At 35.1% G+C, this 23,068-nt stretch overlaps 1 protein-coding gene across 5 annotated transcripts in view; it reads right to left on the bottom strand.

The window, feature by feature from the left end:
- Positions 1-23,068, bottom strand: part of Pkib (cAMP-dependent protein kinase inhibitor beta) — a 102,370-nt gene that overhangs the window by 63,465 nt on the left and 15,837 nt on the right. For 2 of the 5 annotated variants that reach the window (XM_048354005.1, XM_048354007.1), the window contains exon 2: positions 16,621-16,698. The exons of the other annotated variants lie outside the window; for them this stretch is intronic. The gene's annotated coding sequence lies outside the window, so the exon portion shown is untranslated. The remainder of the gene's footprint in view (positions 1-16,620; positions 16,699-23,068) is intronic. 5 annotated transcript variants of the gene reach the window in all.

Genomic DNA, 23,068 nt, shown 5'->3' with positions numbered 1-23,068 from the left:
AAGCAACTCACTGGGTAGTTTTCTCTTGCTCAATGTCTTTGTGACTCAAGCAGGTGCTAGTTTAGAGAAAATCTCTGAATACAAGTCTCTGCAGAAAACCCAGTCTGCCTTGTACACCATTCTGTCATGGGGATATATGATTCATCAGATCCAATAGTGCTTAAAGTGCCAGTCACTAAAGGGATGCTATATTAAGCCATTAAGAGGGCCTACAGGTGAATCACTGTGTGAGACCTCAGAATTTTGGAGCAAAGCTCTGCCTTCCTTCAGCAGTAACTACTACATCTTGAGAAACTGCATTTGAGCTTGGAACTAAATCTTGAAAATGAGTAAATAATCATGGTCCACCCCGTTACCATGAGACTTGAGCTATCCATCCTGAGCTAGCCTAGTCCTTTGAGTCATCAACCCTTAATCTGATGATATACAGCAAAACAGTGACAGTACATGGAAGTAGTGTATATAATATAGGGATCAAGCAAACTCCGAAGGAACAATTTATTCCTGAAAGTGGCATAAATGTCCATAGTTCCTAATCCTTCCAAATTGCCTTTTTTTTAATTCCAGCTCTTGCATACAGCATCATAAGGATGTTCTTTATGATCAATTGACAGGAAGAGAAACTTGAGAGTGGTTTGAAGATGGTTATGCTTAATAAGTAAGTACCACCTGAAAGTAGGCATTCATTTCAATATAGTCCCATTTCAATTATCTATGAAAAACAGTGATAAAGGAAAGTATATTTCAACAAACTTTTATCATAAAGTAGTGTTCATTTTACTTGGATGGATATACAGCTAACACTATAACACTATACAGAGTCATAGGCTATGGATATCATTTTAATTGTGTATTCATCAACTTTACCAGAAAGTTAGTGATAAGAACATCTGGAGAAGTGTGTGAACTATTTATCTTGCTAGCTATGTCCTTTGCCATCAACCCAGTTAAAATGGTGATTGAACAAAACAATGCTGGTGGGGATGTGGCCAAAAGAGAATGCTACTACACTGTTGGTGGTAATGTAAACTGGCTCAACCACCCTGGAAAGCAGTGCAGAGGTTCCTGAAAAGCCTAGAGAGCTTGCTGATGACCCAACAACCCCACTCCTAGACATTTATCCACAAACCAGCCCACACTAAAGCCACCAGCACAATCGTGTTCATAGCAGCATTTTTACCATAGCTAAGGTATGGAATCAACCCAGAAGCCCCTCAGTAGATCAATGAATTTTTAAATGTGGTATTTATAGGCAATGGAGTTCCATGCTTCAATCAGAAAGTGACATTACCCATTTGCAAGGAAATGGAAAGACTTGAAAAAAATTATAGCAAGCCAAGTAAGCCAGACCCAAAGAAACATAGGTTCCCTAGTTACGTCATTTATAATAATTAAAATGTGTCTATAAATCTACAGGTAAATCCAATGGATAAAAGAGAAAAATTACATTTGTACATAATAAATTAAACAGGACTCCAAACTTTCACACAGCGAGACTAAAGGAGGGTATTCTTAGGAGAAGATCACAAGGGCTCAATAAGTATGTGCATATGATCATATAAAATGATTTTTATGGCAATGAACTGCAAGAAATAAAAACAAGTGTTTTCCTTTTTTACTTTTTGTGAGGGTTTTGTGTGTTTTTGTTTTTTCCCTGTTTGTCATTGTTTTTGATTTCTGTTTTCTTTTGTCTTTTATGTAGTAAGTTTATCTGTTTGGGGGAGGATAAGGGGAATCATGGTAGAAAATGGTGGGACAAAGGATGAACTAATTTAGGAGTGATACTTACTAGACACTATGCTGAAAATGAACTATACAACTTGTGGAGGATGGAGGAAAGAAAATATATGCGAGAAAATTAGGGAAGAAGTGACATAGTTCAAAAAGAAATGTACTAATTTCGCTTAGCATTATCTTATATGTTCAGATGTACATAACTATTGAGCTATTGTGATCTTGTGCTATATGTACCACGTTTTCTTGATCAACTCACCTACTGAGGGGCATCTGGGTTGGTTCTTTATTTTCGTGATAGAAAATTGTGCTGTGATGACCATGGTTGTTCTGGTGGCTATAGTGTGGTCTTGCTTGTAATCTTTTGGGTAAATGCCCAAAAGTAGCACTGCTGGGTCATAGGGGAGCTCTATGCTTAGCCTTTTGAGTGACCTCCATACTGCTTTCTAAAGTGGTTGAACCTTTACACTCCTGCCAGCAGTGTAGTAGGGTTCCCTTTTGACCACATCCCCCCAGCATCTGTTATTAGTTTTCTTGACAATGGCTATTCTTTTTTTTTTTTTTTTTTTTTTTTTTTTGGCCTGTCTTGGAGCTTCAACTGAGGGCTTGAGCACTGTCCCTGGCTTTTTTTTTTTTGCTCAAGGCTAGCACTCTGCCACTTGAGCCACAGCACCACATCTTGTCTTTTCTATATATGTGGTGCTGAGGAATAGAATCCAGGGATTCATGTATATGAGGCAAGCATTCTTGCCACTAGGCCATATTCCCAGCCCTCAATGGACATTCTTATTGTGGTGAGGTGGAATCTCAATGTTGTTTTGATTTGCATTTCTTTTATAGTCAGTGATATTGAGTAGTTCTTCATGTCTATTAGCCATTCACATTTCCTCTTCAGAGAAGCCATTTAAGTCTTTAGCCCATTTATTAAGGGAGCAGTTGTTTCTTTGAGGATTTGTTTTGGAAGAATTTAATGTTTTTAGTTCTACATATACTTTAGTTATGAAGCCTTTGTCTGTTGTATGGCCAGCATATGTCTTCTCACAACCTGTGTGCTTTCTATTTATCTTGAAATCTATTTCCTTTGCCATGCAAAATCTCTGCAGTTTGATGCAATCCCATTTGTCGAACCTTTCGTTGATTTGTTGTGTTTGTGGGTCTTTATTAACAAAGTTTCAACCTGTGCTAGGAGCCCAAGTGTTTCTCCTATTCCTTCCTGCAATGTTTTCAGGGTATCTTATTTTACCTCAAGGTCTTTGATCCATTTGAGATTGATTCTGGTGCAGGGTGATATATAAGGATCTAGCTTTAATTTGTTACAGGTATTTAACCAATTTTGCCAGCACCATTTGTTGAAGAGGCTGTCTTTCTTCCATCCTATATTTTTAGCACCTTTTCCAAAGATTAAGAAGCCATAGGTCTGCAGGTTCATTTCTGGGTCTTCAGTTCTATTCCATTGATCCAAGCTATGGAAATAAGTGGTTTACCATTGTTGTTATGTTCAAAATACCATATGAAATTATGCCATTTTATTTTGTCTTTCTTCCCCTAGTTTTACCCCTGATGTCACTGTAACTGATTTTGGTATTCTGGGCATTTTATATACATTTACCAGAAGTAGGGAAGGGAAGGGGAATATCAAAATGAAGAGACAAAGGGTAAAAGGTGAACCAACACAACAGCAATACTTAAAAAACAATACTCATGTTGGGGCTGGGGATATAGCCTAGTGGCAAGAGTGCTTGCCTCGGATACACGAGGCCCTAGGTTCGATTCCCCAGCATCACATATACAGAAAACGGCCAGAAGCGGCGCTGTGGCTCAAGTGGCAGAGTGCTAGCCTTGAGCAAAAAAGAAGCCAGGGACAGTGCTCAGGCCCTGAGTCCAAGGCCCAGGACTGGCCAAAAAAAAAAAAAAAACAATACTCATGGGGGTCAAGGGGAAGGGAGGGATGGGGTAATGAGGAAGGAGGTAACAAACAGTACAAGAAATGTACCCAAGGACTAACATATGAAACTGTAACCTCTCTGTACATCACTTTGACAAAAAGAAAAAAGAAAAAATTGAAAAAAACCAATATACTATAAACCAACTATACAACTCAGGGAGGGGGGAAGAGGGGAGGTGGGAGAAAAATGAAGGAGCAGGTAACAACTTTGATAAGAAATGAAATAATGTATTCACTTCCTTATGTATGAAAATGTAACCCCTCTGTACATCACTTTCACAACAAAAAGAATTGTGAATAGATCTCTCTAATAGACAAGAAAATACTGTATTTTATGTAAATGTTAAACAAAAAGCAACCATGGTAGAGAAGATTTTATTAATCAAGTGGATAAGAGGGCTGATTCTGTGCATAGAGGAATTCCTTCCCCAGTCCCTAGCCTCTCTGACTGACAGATTCATTAATAGTATCCATGATTGCTAAGAGGAAGCTTAGATCTGGTGTCAGCAGCATAGAATTCCATTAACCAAAGCCAACTTAGTGATAGCCAGTAGAAGGCATCAACATTGAATTCCCACAAGACATCATTCATCTCAGTGATGAGTCAAGGTACGCAGAAGCAGTTTGGTTATATTAGAGTATTTTCATCATGCAAGGAACAACATTTTTCAATTACTGGAATAGATACTCTGGAAATAAATTTATTCTCCAAGCAAGCAATGTATTTGTCAAAATTTCCTCCTCTGAATTTACGGATTTTTTAAATTAACTGTTACGCTATTACACACCTTTATTATTTATCATTAAAGGCCAAAAAAGGACAGAAATTCTCATTAAGTGTTCTTCCAGTTCACCATCATCCATTTTTAGGTTACCAACATATAATGTAATAGCAGAACCATGTCTGTGCTCTAAATTTCCACCTATCTATAGCCAGGATTCCTCAAATTAGTGAGGTAATCACTCATTAATACCTTTGGCCATGCACTGGACAATTTTTATTACTAATCCAGGCATATTATGCCTTGGTGGCCAAAGACCTTAGATTCAAAAGAAAGAGTGCTTCTAATAACATATTAATAATCCCACTAAAGTGGGTTCCTTACCAACCACTTTGGAATGCCCACACTTTGAATCAATATGAAAAAAAAATGTGAAATTTGATACTGAGGTGACTGATACTAATTATAGAGAGGTAATTAGGCTTTGCTACACAATGGAAGTAAAGAATATGTCTAGAAGACAAAGATCTCTTGGAGCATCTGTTATGGTTTCAACATTGTTTGTCCCCTCTGAAACTCGTTCTGGGGTTTAATGGCTTTTTACCAGGTACTAACAAGAGTCTAAACTTTAACTATGGTGTTTAGAAATAAGGCCATTGAAACATGGTTAAAGTTAAATAAAATCATCCTAGTAGAGGTCTAATATTTAAATATTGATGACTTTATGAGATGAAAGAGAGCACAGAAGACATACAAACATATATGTACCCATCTTTTGCCATGTGATATTCTGCCTTGGAACTCTGCCATAAGACAACTATCACAAAATGCAAGCCCTTCACCTTGAGCCAGAACTGTCACCCAAAATCAATCTCTTATCTCTGTACATTATTCTGTAGTGTTCTGCTATTAGCAACAGAAGTCAGAACATCATCATCAGTTATTACTTCATTCTGTGACTAGAGTCAATGGGGAAAGCATAGTACTGTGAAAACTGCTAATGGTATAGACCCTTTAAGAATGAAAGTTTGAGTCACCCTATAGGAAAAGAACCATGACTAACACAGGTGTCATAAAATACACCCTGGATGAAGACTGGTGAGAGGGGATACTTTTTTTATGAACTAAATAAATACTAAACACGTTTTAAATGAATCAGGTAAAAGTCACAGTCCAATGTTCTGATCCTTAGAGCTGCAATTGCTGGTTTGATGTAGAGTATTCTCAAGTAACACAGTAAGGCCTGACAATTCCCTAAATAACAATTTCCAGGAGAACAGCCATTTCTCAAACTTGTATTACTGTGACAATTTCATCAACTTCCACACATTTTCTCTCCCTGTGAAAAAGAGTTCCAACCAGTTTCTATTCCTTTCTTTTTGTGCTCTTTTCTCTGATAGATGACTTCCCCCTAAGGCAAAACATCCGAGAAGTACAAGAATAGATGTCCATATTTTATTTTTTTCTTAATCTGATCCACATGGAAAGATTCAACTGTAGGGGATTTCTTCTGATCTGAAATTATCTTCATGCTTTCAAAAAAAAGAGACAAAAATAATAATTGGCAAAGCAAACCTTAGTGAGCAACACTATGTTTTTTTCAGTTTTTGAAAGTTAATCATGAGTTTTTACTAAAGAATATCCAAAAGTCAGTATCTAGGAAAGTGTGCCTGGCTCCTTGGTCCAACAACCCTTCAATCCTCACAACTGCCAAATCTGAGGGATTACAAATTTTCTTTTAGTAGCATCCCACTAAGCAGAGTCACTGCTTTAATGGCCAAATTGGACACAACTTCCCCAGGCCTAGACTTCAAGCCCTAACCCTAACCTCAATCTTGGGGATCATGCCTCAGCTAATCTGCCTACATAATCACCTGCCTCCAGACTCTATGTCGCCAGGGCCCACTCAACTGTTGGGTCACCATCTGCTGCACTTGCTGGCCGCTCCTGGACTCTGGCCTCCTGTCTATCACGACTGTTGTCAGCACCATTCTGACATGAAAAAGAGTCCACTGTCTTGGTTGTATTTCCTTCTACCATAAATTCCTGTTCCTGTGGCCTGTGTCACCTGGGTGAACCTGGCTTTTCTTTAAAACAAGACAAATCCATCCCTCTGCCATAAAGATCCTCTGTCAGTGTGGTGTGGTTCAATTGCCCTAATCTGAAAACATTTCCATTTTAGAGTTTTCAAGCATAATGAAAACAGATTTTGGCTTGCTCAACAAGAGTTATGGGCATGTGATAAATCAGGTACCAGCCTGTACTAAAGCAATCTGGTAAATACTGGAGTACATTTTTCCAAACAGCCTGCCAAGGCATAGGACATTTATAAAGATGGAAACTGAAGAGTAAAATAAATGATAGTGGCCCTTTAAGAAGGAAACAAAATGTCTACACAATTTAGAAATATGTTACAACCAATTGTAAGAATTGCCACAGTCTCTGCAATTATAAGATATAGAAATATTTTGCCAGTTTTTTATAGCGCATCTTTAACTCTACAAAAATGCCTTGATTTAAAATAGTTAAAGAAAGTAATTATCCGTGTTGAACTGATGACATTAATGCTATGCATGGAAACAATGCTGTCATCAGAATAATAGTTTAAAGAAACATAAAACAAAGGCAAAAAACAGCTGTAGGATGTTTGCAATCCTCCAAGGAAAAAAATACTCTTTATAAACATGAAATCAAACGAAGTAAAATAACACAACACTTCGTTAAATAACTTATAGGCAATATTCTAAGAAGTGTACAAATAGCAGCTAGTTAAATCTTAATAACTGTCAGTTCTATTTTACAGATAAAAACACTGAGAGAGAAAAGTTAAATAATTTGCCCCAGGCCACTCACTTAATAAATTCTATAAGTTAAGCTCAAATTTGGTAATCTATGATTTGGTCTATGGCACTGAGCTGTGTCTCTGAAGGACCTCTGACATTGTGCAGCTGGACTTGACACAGTGACACTGTAGAACACATTTTATTGTAATACTTAAAATCCCATTACAAAACATTTTGATGAGTTCAATTGTCTACCTACTGCCATTTTTTTGAAGCCATCTTACCTTTTTAGGGTTATGTCTAAAAGCAACCACACAGGTACATGTATATTTCCCTACAAATTGATTTATGACTATCGTTACAATTTCTATGCTCATTCCAAGGTAGGATAACAGGTTTACAATAAATGAACCAAAATAGTATGTGCTTTCACACATCTGCAAATTAGAATTTCCCAGCCAAATCTCTTATGTAGATTAAGGATTGCCATATTTTATTGAGCACATAACTAGATGAAATCTAATACTTAACATGTGTTAAATCTTTACATGTCATTTGACTTATATTGACTCTAGAAATTAAATGAGTACTTTAAGCAGGTAAAGAATACTGATTTTATTTATTTCATGAATGTATAAAGCAACTTGGAAAATAAGAACATAGGGGAATTGAAACTTTAAAATTACTATCTTACAATATTAGGAGTTTTATAGTTCAAAACTAAAATAAAAATTCAATAAGGACATATTTGTTCTCACACTATGTTTTCTAACTGTGAAGAACAGCTGAGATTGGCTTTCATTAAAGAAATTTAAGGCCTGGATGGTGATTTGACTAGTGAGCCCATTTTCTGTTTCCAATACAGTTATGCTATATCCAAACCTCTGTAAAGTTAGATATGGCATGTTCTTTAACAAGCCAGAAATCAAAACAGCTGCAGGGAGACAACCAACCTGGCAACTAACTAGACAAGAAATGGATTCTGATGACCAGTGACAAGATTCACTAGCTCTCATGCTTACAACTTTGGGAACAAATAAGTTGAGAGTACTTTACCCCAGTGAATAAAGGTAGAACCTTTACCCAGCAGAAGATCAAATCTTTAGGAAAAATGATGGGTTGAAGCTATATGCTAATCAGTTTTTCTGAAGTCAAGGTAGTAGGTATTTTCATTATTTTGATGACAGGACATTAAGAATTCATTGTCTTAGTTCTATTTATTTTTTTAAACCTAAGAAGAGGGCTGGGATATGACCTAGTGGCAAGAGTGCTTGCCTCCTACACATGAAGCTCTCGGTTCGATTCCCCAGCACCACATATATGGAAAACAGGTGGCAGAGTGCTAGCCTTGAGCGGGAAGAAGCCAGGGACCATGCTCAGGCCCTGAGTCCAAGGCCCAGGACTGGCAAAAAAAAAAAAAAAAAAAAAAACTAAGAAGTACCATATAAAGAGAATAAATCCTGTACAATTAATTTTAAGTGTTGATCTGAGTCATTACAAAATTTCCATTAATCAGCTATATAAAGCAATGGCTAAAGAATAACTTTAGGTAAAAAAATAATTCATAAACTAAGCAACACTCAAAGCAGGAAGTGGTTCCTTGACCTCTGCCCTGGCAGTTTAAGAGTAGGCAAACTCCATTGCGCTTTGCTTGCAACAGTTCTGATTTCTTGAAGATTCCCTGACTACCATACAGTTTAGGTTTAGTATTTTTTAAAGGTTCCATTACTCATATAAGAAGACACAAGAATTTTTTCTCCTAATTGTTTTAGAAACATCATTTTATTTTGCATAGGCTCAATGGAGAAATAAGGAAAATCATGCAATGTGAGTAGCAAATGAAATAGAATTTCCTAATAGGGAAAAGAATTAAAACTATGAACACCTAGGGGTTTCAAACAAATAATGTAAAAAGAAGTGTGTTGTTTTGGTAAATTTTAAATTTATAAACCAAAACTAAATATTGGATTGATTAAAAAATGTGTAGGTAAAAATATAAAATGGATTGGAATCACTTATACTAATTTATAGGTGTTTCTGAGAGGCGATTTGGGTAAATATAGCACATTACTTAAAAGAATGATTTTAAGTAAATATTTCGAAATGAAAGGAGTTAATTCTGGGAAATGAGAGCTGATCTTACTCTTTTTCTAATGTAGTCATTACCTTACATATGTAACTGTAACCCCTCTGTACATCACTTTAACAATAAAAGTGAATTTTAAAAATATCTTCAAGTAGTTGTTCAAAGGAGGTGCCACATAATAGCGCAATATATGTGCATATTGATCAGTGTCACCCGTTAAACATTCTCACACCCTTTCAATCCCCTCCTTTACTTTTCTGAATTTTGTGGAATACATGATGAATTCTTGCCTGCACTCATCCCCTTTTCTCTTCACTAATCTTATTCGTGATTTGTTTTTGCATTTACATATTTCAACATAAGTACATCTGTTCCTTGACTAGTCATAGTATAATGTTACTATAAAATCATTCTAAACTGAAATTATTGTGAATGGAAAATGTTTAACACATTTAGCCTACTGAACATGAGGGCTTAGCAGAAAGTTCACGGCAGAACTATTTCTCCTCAGGGTTTGGAGGCTGATTAGAGCTATGGCCAATGTACTGGCCAGCATATTCTCACTATTACACTGCATATGGCTATTCTGGGAAAAGATTACAACTAAAACAAGAAGTATACAACTAAAAAAGTATACAACTGAACAAAAAATATAGTTTCTACTAAATGGGTATTGATTTTACATCATTATTAAGTGGGAAAATTATAAGTCAAATCATCTCAAGACATGAACAACCTGTGTAATCTAATACTGAAAATAAGCTTGACTGGAGTACATTGTATGCATGTATGGAAATATCACAATGAAACTCCTTCGTACAACAGGTACATACTAATAAAAATACTTTGAAAAAACAGAATATAGACTACTTCAAGTAAAACAAGGTGAAGTAATTAAAGAAGCATAGAATAAAAGAGTAGAATGGGGTACTTCTTTTTCTTTAATTTTATTTTTTAATGTATTACCAAGGAATTGAACCCAGCACCTCATGCATGCTTGAAAATCACTCTACACCTAGGCTACAATCCCAGCTAAAATTAGAGTGTTTATAGGGCTCATTTACTATAGCTGATAAACATTCCCAAGTCAATCATAGCTCATTGAGTTCATAATGTTATAAATGGTCACTATTAGGCTTATGTTAGCACAGTCTGGCTTTAGCTCTGCAAACTGAGTTCTTTTGGAATTCTTAATCGTTCGTTTAAATAATTCAATGATTGATTTCAGTAACATGACTGAAAATAGGAAATGATTGCAACACAGAAACTAAAAATGAGGAACTCCCAAATGCTCATCCAACATGTATAAGCATGCTTTCTAACAAGACAGAAACACAATATCCATGCTCTCCTTGTTATAACAAACTCAAGTTGAAAATGTGGGTCCGATAGCATAATATGAAGAACCACAGACTGTGTTAAAATAAAGTATTTTCAGAACAGACAAGTAAGAAAGTGGTAACAAAATGGAACTGGCCTGTTGAGTTTTCTAATGTTGCATAAATATTGTAGTGCATGTCAGAAAGGTTTTGTTTTTCCAAAGTCAAAGTATGGAAGTAGTGTTTTACATTAGTAGGTATCTTTTTCATTTTCTACACTGTTTAATTTTAGAAAGTCTAAATGTTTACAAAGTAAAACCCTAGCTTCTCATGGAAATGCAAGATACAATATTAAATAAAACATAAAATATTTTTATGAAATGCCTAGTTTATTTTAAACATCTTAATTAGTTCACTAACACAATACGTTATTCAGTTCCCACCAATCTTATAAGATATATGCTATTACTAATCATTTCTTTGATGAGGGAACTAAGATTTACATAAGAGAGTTTTGGCCAACATCTAGGAGTTAAATGGAAAAGTTGGTGGGCTTGACTCTTTTAAGCATAGGAGTTCCTCATTGTTTGTTTTCAGGAGAACTCTTCTCATATATCACTCATTTCAGTAACAAACCCAAATGAGTCACTCAACTCCCATTTGCCAATTTCTCCCCTTTCAACATATAAATCCCTTTGCTACACCATTTCTAAATGGTACTATGGTTATGGTATTATTTGGTTATCAGAAGTAGAGTCCTACAATTTCAAGCAGCCTTTCGTTTTCTCCCATTGATTGCACACAATGATCATTTTTGTATGGCATTTCTAACATCATTTATGTTATCAGCATGCTATCCCTAGCACCTCCTAAAGGGTGTGATTAGCCACTCCTAATGCAATGCTTTTTTAGTACTCTTGAGACCCATTGGGCTGTTTTTCTCCAATGTGTTTCTACCATGGTGGTTCACAAACTTTGGGAAACTGTGAAGTCTTTTCAGCAGTGTATCACCTGAATCTCAAATAATTCCAAGCCCACAGAACACAGAGCAAAAGTTTAAAAAAAAAAAAAAAAACCTGATTGGATCAAAGGATGAAATTTGCCCACTCAGAATATTAATCGGCAATTACTTTGATCTATAAAAACTAAGATTAATCTGCTAACAACCTCCTTCATTTTTCATGTATATCCCCTTCACTCTCCTTCACAAAGGTATATTGTCTGTTCTGCTTTTTTGTTTCTTGGATATTATTCATCTTCCATTTTCCCTTCTACAATTTACTACTTACAAACTGGTTTTGCTTTGTTTTATTTTGTTTGCCAATCTTCAAGAGGTGGCAGTCTGGCTAGCATGAGAACAAGATTTATTCCCTTATCTTTAGAGTTGTGCTTATTTGATTTTGTTAGCCTTATTTCACATAAAATAGCCAAGCATTATTTTTCTTTGATTACCAATGATGAGGGGAAAAAAAAACTTTTATATAGTTCTTTTTACCATACCCAGGACATTTTTCTGGGAATGGTAAAACTTACAAATAAACATGCATGTTTTTAAACTAGGGTGTGTTTAGAGTTAATATTCTGCATTCTTTTGGTTTGTTATCCTTTTTCAAAAATGTTCTTTTCCGAGGCTTGCCATTCTCTTAATTGGCAAACTGTCATCTAAAATTTCTTCAATATTTTTAAATTGCATCAAAATTATAAGGCTAAGAAAGAAAATATCTGCATAAGATTTATCATTTTCATCCAAATACATAATGCAGGCTTTCATTACTGCTTATAAGTTGAGGGTAGTGAATATATGTATAACATTTACTATTTTTACCAAACATGGAATATAGAACTTCATTACTACTAATCTCATTTGTACTTGTTACTATAACGTTATTGTTTTTTTCACTTAGGTCTTATATATTTTCTATATAGTTTATTCATATATATTTTATTTCTACTATTACTGGCACTTTATTGTGGTTTTTTTATGTACTGCTATTATGATGACTTTTTATATATATCTATCTTTTGTAGCTCTACCTTTTTTTTTTTTTTTTTGGCCAGTCCTGGGCCTTGGACTCAGGGCCTGAGCACTGTCCCTGGCTTCCTTTTGCTCAAGGCTAGCACTCTGCGACTTGAGCCACAGTGCCACTTCTGGCCGTTTTCTCTATATGTGGTGCTGGGGAATCGAACCCAGGGCCTCATGTATACAAGGCAAGCTCTCTTGCCACTAGGCCATATCCCCCAGCCCTGTAGCTCTACCTTAACTTTGGTTTCTTACTCTAATAGTTTCTCAGTTGAGTTTCTTAGGTTTAAAAATTAAAAATATCCATTAAAGTACCATCAATTGAAAAATAATTGTAACTTTTGAGCCCACAAGATATTACATTTAAGCTCATAAGTCATAAGTCCAGCTTTCTGAGCTCTAACTGAATTCGAGTACTTTCTAGAGCTGCAACATAGCTGAGTTATACAGATTTTATAGGTCTCAACTTTCTAATCTGAAAAGGGAAATTTATAATAATTAATACCTCCTAGGATTGTTATGAAAATTAAATGAGTTAAGACATGAGTCATTTAGAATAATTCTTAGTATATATAAATTAGAACTCAGAAATATTTCTCTTCCTTTTCATTTCATTACTTGGAATTTGTATTCTATTTCTGTAAGAGATGAAACTGGACATGTAGTAAGCCTCTAGAATTTTCTGTTTCATGGACTTACTGTTTTACATTTTAATTCACTCTTTCTAGTACTAAATTACCATGTGTCATGCAAGTATATTTTCTCTCTTTTTTTAAGTCTATTAATGTTTAATGTTTAGCTTTTAACACTAATCTACTCAAAGCCCTTTACCTTTTTATTAAAAGAAATATAATTTCATTTTATCAAATGTCATTTGGTATTCATTAAGAAGTAAAATAGACCAATGTTTTATTCTTTGGTCTGTATTAAATGACTTTAATAAATTTTGCAATAATAAGTCACTTTTACATTCATAGTATATAATTCTGTTTATTCTTAATTGACTTTGTCCATTTCTAATTCCCTTAGCTCATATTTTCATAAATATTTACAATTTTCCATTTAGATCTCTTGATATTTTTGTCTTATTTGTGGAGTGTTTATATATGATTTTTATTAAATGAATCTGAACAGAGTCTGAACCCTGTAACATAGCTCTTTGAGTATAGGATATGTATTCCTTAAGAGTAAGTAGATTTCCAAAAACATATCATAAGTACCTGACAAAAACAAGGTAGCTTATTCACTTAAGCAGAAAAGATTTTAGCTTCCGCCAAACCCTTGTGTCAGCTGGTCAAGGATATATATAGACTTAAACATCAGACAGAATTAGGCTCAACTCCTAACTTCACCACCCACCTGCAAAATATGTGCATTTGGCAAGATGCACTTCTATCACAGAGAAAAAAATACACACACACTTTCAGTCCCTTTTCAGAATTAAATAGGTTTATGCTTTTAAATCACTGTATACACAACATATAATACTGGCTCATTACATGAATTTATGTTACCTTTAATTTTCCTTAAATAATAAATAATATTTATACTTCTACTGGTTATTTTTACCTAGTATAAATGGTTCAGAGGTTTGTGTAAAGATGTGTTTTGATAAAACTATCTCATTGAAATTGCTTCACGGTAAAAGGTAAATTTGAATTAAAATGTTATGTTGGGCATGATGATATATTTAAAGCTTGACATTAAATACTCCAATGAGACATGGAACCGTTAGAATGAAATCACAGTGGGTTAACAATAGTTTTAAGAAACCCAGGCAATTAGCCCAAACCTTATGTAAAGTCTTCCACTCTCTCCTGTTACTATAGCTTTATTCTGATAGAAACTTGAGAAGGAAGCTGCAGCTCAAAATGTTGTAGCACTATCCCTGAGCAAAAGAGATCAGGGACAGTGCCTAGGCCCTGATTTCAAGCCCCATAACTGACCAAAAAAAAAAAAGGTCAGAAACTTGAGAGTGGAGGAGAATATGGGAGCCTTTGCTCAAGTGGAGGTTTATTCCAACTTCTCCAGATCCATCATCTAACCCAGGACAGAGAAGTGTCTCTTTCTGCATGGAAGAACACACATTAAGGGATCAAAGTGGCCTCCAAGCAAATTCTGCTCACCTGCAAAATTTTTGCAAAATAGCAGTAAGACTAAAATCATATTGAAAGAATGTACACTTCATTTTCAAAATGAATATGTATAAATATTTATTTTTATGTAAGGAAAATTGAAGACAACATATAAATTCATGTACAGAGCCAATATTATATGTTGTGTATATAGTGATTTACAAGCATAAACCTGTTTAATTCTCAAGGTAACTCTGAAAATGCACTGAAAGTGTGTACTTACCTCACTAATCAACTGCATTACACAAAAGCATACATATTCAGGAAGGACATTATTTTACTCTTTCTCAAAAAATATTGTTTGGGGTTTATGTCCACCAATCAATGTTACCAAAAATACTTATTTCTATGTAGCTACTCAGTAGTCTGAGATGGGAAGGCAGTTTGAGACCAACCTGGCCAAAATGTTTATGGCTATCCTATCTAAACAAATAAAAAGCTGAGACAGTGATGGTAGCATGGAAAAGTGATCTAGGATGCATTCCACTTTTGAGCATTTATTTAAAAGGTTAAAAGCTATGATACAGTGAAACCATTATCATGACCATGTTTATTATTGTGCTATTCATCATCAGCCCATATGCCCCTCCTTGGATAAATGGATAAAGAAAATGTGGTATGTATACACAATGGAATTTTACTCATCTATTTAAAAGAATGATATTGCATCATTTGCAAAGAAATAGAAGGTTCTGAAAAAAAATCATACTATGTCAAGTCCAGGGAAACAAAGGATTCATGTTTTCTCTCATATATGGAAGCTAGAATTAATTTTTAAACACATAAGTAAACACTTTGAGGTAGGATGCAGGTGTACACAAATGCATTGCCTAAAATGTGCTAGGTTCAAGGACTCAAGATTTCCTGAGAAAGGAGCTGAAAGCTCAAGAAAATAAACACCAGGAAATATGTATTCAAAAGGGGAGCTGGGATCAAGGGAAGAGGGGTAGGTGATTAAAGAGGAAGATGGAAGAATGCAGTCAGAATATGCAATGCATATCCAACAAGAGTAAGAAATTTGAAGCAAGGGTTGGGGATGGGGTTAGGAGGTATGAGTGAAAATGTTGTAAGGGTGACATTGATCAAATGCAATGCATGCATAAATTGCTTTATTGAATGCTAATTCCTTTATGCTACTATTTAAATTATGTATAGAAAAGATGGGTGAGGTAATGTCAGTCTCATCATTTCACCTGCACAGGAAGCAGAAACAAGATCAGCACAGGCTAGTCCTGGCAAAAAGTGAGACCCTGTTTGAAATATAAGGAAAGCATAAAAGGGTTGAATCTGGGGCTAGAGTAGTAGATGTCTGCCTATCAAACATGAGGGCCTTGAATGCCTTATGTACTGAGACCTGAGTACTACCAAACAACCAAACATGAGACAAGTACCAATGAACGTGAGACATTAGTACCACTCAAAACAATTACTTGTGTTTAATTGTCAAAGTGTTACTAAGGTTCTTTACAGCAAGCAGTTACAAGGAAAATAATGTTTGCAAAACCTATGGGTTAGTATAATGAATTTCTCCTGAGTTTTAAAGATGACAGATTTTAAAATAGTATTGTAATGGGCCAGTTGCCTCAACTAAGAATGACTTAGGTAAGCACAACTAAGAATAAAACCAGCAAACCAAGCTTGTCTCTACTAAGCAAGGTCCCTGGCTGACATAGGATGGAAATGGATCCCTCAAGGTCTCAGGATGTATTATTTACTGATGATTTGTAACAGTAGCTAATTCGGCTGTATCCCTTTACATTAGAAAATAAAGACCTTTCATCCTACCATCCCTTTGCTGTCCTTTGTTTGATAACAGCAAAGACATTTCAGGAACTTCTGCTGGATCAGGGTCAAGATCAACATGAATTGTACCTACCTTTGTCTCTTCTGCCCCGTAGGGTCTGTTTTCCCCAGATTACTCTTGATGGAGTGCCTTTTCAGTATACCATAACCGCTGAAGGAAATGAAATGGGGTGGGGAGAGTTTTATTTAAGATAAACCCTTCTAGTTCTTTGTCTCCTTTAGAAATGTAAAAGTGGCTCTTTGGGAAAGAAAGAAAAATAATCTAATTTCAAATGTCCAAATGCTATACAATTTTAGAACAATATTTACTGTTATTTTTTAATTCCTTATCTTATTTCTTTTTTACTTGTCTATGATCAAGCAGCTCCATGCTTTCTTGTATATGAGGGTGTTTTTGTTTTTTATTACTTTGTTCACTACCCCAATTCATCAATTGTCTTCCAAGAAACCTTTCATGTGTTTTGTCTTTAACTGTGTAAAAGGAACTGTCAGAAGACATTCTTACCAAAGAGCAAAATCAACAAAATACATTGTTTTCCCTCAGATTTTCAAATTTTCATTGCAATGGTTTGGACAGCCTTTCTCAAATGTGTGACTGAAATATCTATCCATCTCTGCAGCAGTTCATCATTGATTTTCAATGCCAAGGAGCAAAGACATTGTTTTCCTCAATCACATGACATAGTGATTGGCATGCTTGGGCTGAAAGAAACCCAATAGAATCCAGTCTATACACAATGCCTCAACATCAAGACAACGAAGAAATTTGCTATGAATAGACAGCTGACCCACTTGCACATTTATTTCCTGTTCATATTCTTAGGCATTTCTGTATTAAACGTCCCCATTTTAAAAATAAGAATACATAGGACAACCTATTTATTTTCATTTCCAAATTCATTTATGAGAGAAGTGACTATAACTGACCAATGGTCAAACTGGGTCCCCATTTACTGAACAAGGTTACACACAGTAGAAACATAACAAGTTAGATGTTCTGGATAAAAAAATAAACATTTTTATTAGATTTGTTTCATCATATAGATATCACCAGTTTTTTTCTGAAGTGTAGTTTATGTGCATTATCAATATATCTCTCTGCTTATATTTCCTGCCAAACTTTACTAGAGTTTATGTAAGCAAGAGAGCCCATTTCATCCTATAATTTAAAGATTAATATTGTCTGCTATCTTCTCTCCACTCTATTTCTATTAAACAATCAAATTCTACCCACGTCAGGCTCTCAATCTGCAGCTCACTTTTCCTCCCAAATCCATTTGAACAGGTAGATACCTTCTAGTCTGAATGTACATCCACACTGGCTCTATCCTATCAATTCCTACAGAGATTGTGGATTACATCCTTCACATGCCTTCCTGGACTGACTTCTCTCTTTCAACCCATCCTCCATAGACCATTCACAGTGGCTCATGAACTGAACTGTGAAATTGAGTGAGACCCATGAATCACAAATGGTGACTTTTCAGTGATTCTTAAGTAAATGTATCTTTGGCCTCATGATACCAGCATCGTTGTGTTAGTCTCAATTTAGTATCCAAACAATATGTATGCTTTTTCTTCCTAGCCTTTCACATGTTTCATAGCATACAGAAGGAGCATCCCATTGTCAATGCAACTACACTGGATTCTAACTCATCCATTTGTCAGGTATTGAGTTTGTCTCTTTCTTGTAGATAATTACAAAGCACTGTTCACTAAATGTGCATGTACAGTTACCCTGTCTACCTCCTCAGGGTCCTTTAAGATTCAAGGGAAATAGCATGAAATAATCTAGCACATACACAGTGAGTACTCTTCCCAAAGAGTTAAAAGTTCCTTCTTTTAACACTGGATGTATTATGAGACCCTAGAAAGGCATCTGTGTTCACACTCCTAAAGTCTTACAGCTTCCTTTTAGGAATGCGATGTTCTGAAGAATTTTTTTAGCTTCCAAAGGAAAAGAACATCAGAGGAATTATATTCTAATATATCTGGATTTCAAAGACATACTGAGTCTTAAAGAAAATAGAAGAAATGTTACATGACTTCATTCATGGGCTTAACATATGGAACCCAAAAAGTTGATCTCACAAAAATAGGAAATATGACCCTGGTTATCAGAGCCAGGGAAGCCAGGGAAAAGGGAAATATTGGCAGGCATTGAACATGAGTTCAAAGTTACAACCAATCTCAGAGTTTTCTTTTATTTTTCAAAACTAAAATTCTATACCCATTTCTTCCTCCACAAATCCCTTAATAACAATCATTCTATGTTCTACTTTTTGTAAACTTGACTACTGTACTTCCTACACATGAAATTATATAGTAATATGTAACATGTATTCATAACATCATGAAGACATGAACATGTAGCTTTTACTTTGGATTAAGGATACAATGATACATACATGTTCTGTTAAAATGTTCCAGATTTGTAGTATTTTTTTCTATTAATGCAGTAAATGCTGCACACATGTAACGTATTATCACCCAATATCTCAACCTTGACATATGCTCGCATATGGTTTTATCTGGACAACATAACTGAAGAAAGTTTTCTATAGGTATAATAAAAGATGAGGGGGGGTCTTATGACGCAAGTATAATGGACCCTGTGACAATACCACATTCCCTTTCTGAACTGAGCCACTCATTTCTCCTGCTGACAGGAGCTCGTGGTTGATAGACATCAGATGAGACCTTCTCTGAGAATGTCTCTGAAACTAAAAGAGGTGGCATTACATTATGAGTCATGACAAGGTATAAAGAACATGTCCTGGACCTCCATGTAGTTTGATTCTGAGGAATCAGCTTGTTCTTCTACATAAGACAGGATCCTAGATACACAACAGATACTAAATGGCATCTGTTGAGAAAGGTAGAAATGGGTATAACATATACAAGCAACTGGAAGAAGATAGCAGAGGAAGTGAATTTAAATCACCAAGAAACATGACTAACAGGAAACAGGCTAAGTTGTAAATATCTTAACCAGCTGACAGAAAGGACCACAACTGAATTGGTAAGCAATAAGTCTGAGGTTTCAGTCAAATAATACATGGAATATCCATAGGAAGAGACAGCAACCAAACATAATAAAGCTGAGTTTTTTATTGCTTACACTTATGCTATCTATACTACAAGTATCAGGATGTCAATTTACAAATCACAAAAATAAATGTTAGAAGTATTCAGTAATTTGCCCAAGATCTCATAGCTAGGAAGCACATTGGAAAGATTCAACTTTTTCTCTGTATTCCTTTTCCATTTAACTCACCATGTATTCTTACAGAGTATATGCTTACAAGAGATAGAAAATGTATCATGAAATATGAAATGAGAGGACTGTATACATTCTACATTCAGTGGTTATCACAATTTCATGTTTGAAAGTATATGCTGAATAGGGCATGAGGATGTATTTGTCTTATCCTAGCTATCTGGAAATCAGAGCATGTATAATCATGAAGTCAGAACTAACTCAGGGAGAGCTACAAGTTCCTGTCCCAGGAGCAAAGTATAAACAAAAACCTGGGATGTACCTTAAGTGGTTGTGAGCTTGTCCAGTATGTATGAGACACTGGGTTCCATACTCAGTACTTGGGAAAAAAAAGTGTGTTAATTTCATACATATTAAAGACTCATAAATTATGTTTACATGAGATCACTATATATAATCTCAATTATTTCTTTGTATTTTATGTTCTACAATTTAACTCATGTTCTTTTCTAATAGAAACATAATGATATTTTCCAAAAAGAAGCTGTGGTTTCTTGATAAGTAAATGACCTTTATCAGTATTGTCAAGATTTTACACAATTCTGCAAGACTGAAGGAAAATGAATGAAAACGGTTGGTTTAATAAGTCATGTGTTTTAATTTGTGATTTAAAATTGACAAACGAGAAAGCTATCCAAATAATTATATAGCAGACTTGATTTATTAATGTGAATGAAGGGAAAAAAGAGCCAACTATACATCTCATGGGAAAACACAAGTGTTCAGAAAAAGGACAGTAAGCATTGAAAGTTGAAGGAGACAAGATGAATTCAAATTCAGACATATTCTAGTGAATAAGCTTAAATGAAGAAGTTCTCCTCCAATACAAAGTATTAGAAATAGACCAACTGATCAAATATATGTTAAATGATCAAATCCAGGAATGTAAATGAGGAAATAACTTTTAAAGGAGAATATTTAAATCCATGAATTTAAGTAAATAAAATATGGAAATAAAGTTTAGAATGAGAAAAGTAAAGAGTTGTTAAAAGAAAGTCCAGGTATATTAATATTTGATGAGATTAATGTTAACCAGAGTTTAGAAAGTTTAAATTTTTCTTTGTATTACATAATAGTAAGTAATAACCCTCAAAATACATTCCTTGAATGTGACTATCCCATATAAATAGGACCTATAAATATATTTACTCCTTCATTCATATATTTAAAATTCAAGATGTTCTTCCTCCTCATGCTTAAGACCTTGTAGACTTGGTGTTTTTACTGTTATGGAGTTGCACTCTACCACTTTGAGCCATAGCTCCACTTTAGTTTTCTGGTTGTTAATTAGAAATAAGAGCCTCATGGTTTTCCTACCCAGGCTGGCTTTGAACTGCAATCCTCAAATTTCAGCCTCCTGAGTAGCTAGGATTACAAGCATAAACCACCAGCTCCTGGATAGATTTCAACATTTCATAAACATGGGTTCTGTGTTCTGAACCTTGTGGAACATTTTAATTATTATTTAATCATCACAACCGACCATATACTAGCTTTTTTTTCTCTGCTGAGATAGGGAAATATATTTACACTGTCACATAGCAAGTAAGACCCAGACCCAGGGTTTAAGCTCAACTTAAACTTTGCAAATGATTATGCCTAAACAATGTTAGTGGAATTTTGATCTATCTTGGACATATACCCTTTCCCTTGTGTGATTTTTCTCTTTTTACTGCTGATTTCCTGTATATTTATTGTTTTGCTTTATATTGCAAAGCTCTAGGGAAATTTTTGGAGTACAGACTCAAACAATTTGCACATGTATGTCCTATAAATTTTCTCCTAATGTCTGCCCTTTCCTTTCTATCATATGTCCAAGGAAATAATCTCATTGTGAACATAAAAACCTTAAAATGCCAAATATCTGATGCATCTATTTTCATATTTATAGAATTTGAATGATATAAATAGGCTAGATCAAAAAAGGAATTCCAAGCTGGCAACAACAATCAAAGAAGAAATCAGGGCTGGAAACACGGCCTAGTGGTAGAGTGCTTGCCTCATATACATGAAGCTTCAGCACCACATATAGAGAAAAAGCCAGAATGGGCACTATGGCTCAAGTGGTAGAGTGCTAGCCTTAAGCAAAAAGAAGCCAGGGACAGTGCTCAGGCCGAGTCCAAGCCCCAGAACTGGCAAAAAAAAAAAAAAGGAGAAGAAATCAAATGAATTTCACATGTAAATGATTCTACAGTCATCATCTCTTGAATTTTCTAGTTGTGCTTTAATTTTAAAAACAAGTTTGGTGAGAATTCTGAATTTCCCTTATTAAATCATAGAACATTTGTGATATAATAATCAAGAACATGGATTCTGAAGGCATATCCTACTTACAAATACAGTTGCCCATTTCCTCTCTAAGCCTGTCAAGGCCTCCCTGAATATAAAATAGGCTTAATAATTTTTCCATGTGATTGTTAGAAGTTCAGATGCACTACTGAATTTAAATCACACAGTACAATACCTAACACATACTGTATTTAATGTGTTAGATTGATAAAAACTTATGTAAGATAAACAGAATGTGTCTGCTGATTTTATAAATGATAAAAACTCTATAAAGCACTTTTAATTTTTATTTTATTTTTTTTTTGCCAGTCCTGGCCTTGGACTCAGGGCCTGAGCATTGTCCCTGGCTTCTTTTTGCTCAAGGCCAGCACTTTGCCACTGGAGCCACAGCGCCACTTCTGGCCATTTTTTATATATGTGGTGCTGGGGAATCGAACCCAGGGCTTCATGCATATGAGGCAAGCACTCTTGCCACTAGGCCATATTACCAGCCCTATAAAGCACTTTTAAAAATACTTAATTTCCTATTATCCTAGCAACTTAGGAACCTAAAGTGTGAGGATTGTTGGTTCTAAGTCAGCCTAAGCAGGAAAGTCCGTAAGACACATTACCAATTAACAGCCAGAAAGCCAGAAGTGAAACTATGGCTCAAATCAAAGACTACACACTATGTGAAAAATTTATTAATAGTTTTAATCTTCACCAAAATGTATAGATCACTTTATACGTAGACCCTCCATGCCAATAAAAATCCTAGGCTAGATTCCACGAGCCAGAGGAAAAAAATGTAGACAGTTTTAAAACTCTAGCAGCAAAGAAGCTCCAGAAAATGTAAAGAGGAAAGTTAGTAAAGAAAGCCTTGGGGAAAGGGATAGAGGAAACAAAATGGTTTCCTCTGGATAAGAAAGGGATTTGAAAAGTAAAGGTTGTCAATTGTCACAGAATGTTCAAG

The sequence above is a fragment of the Perognathus longimembris genome, chromosome 9 (assembly GCF_023159225.1).
Source record: "Perognathus longimembris pacificus isolate PPM17 chromosome 9, ASM2315922v1, whole genome shotgun sequence".
Taxonomy (NCBI): Eukaryota; Metazoa; Chordata; class Mammalia; order Rodentia; family Heteromyidae; genus Perognathus; species Perognathus longimembris.
Note: the sequence above shows the minus strand (reverse complement) of the source record. Positions and strands in the feature narration are given on the sequence as shown.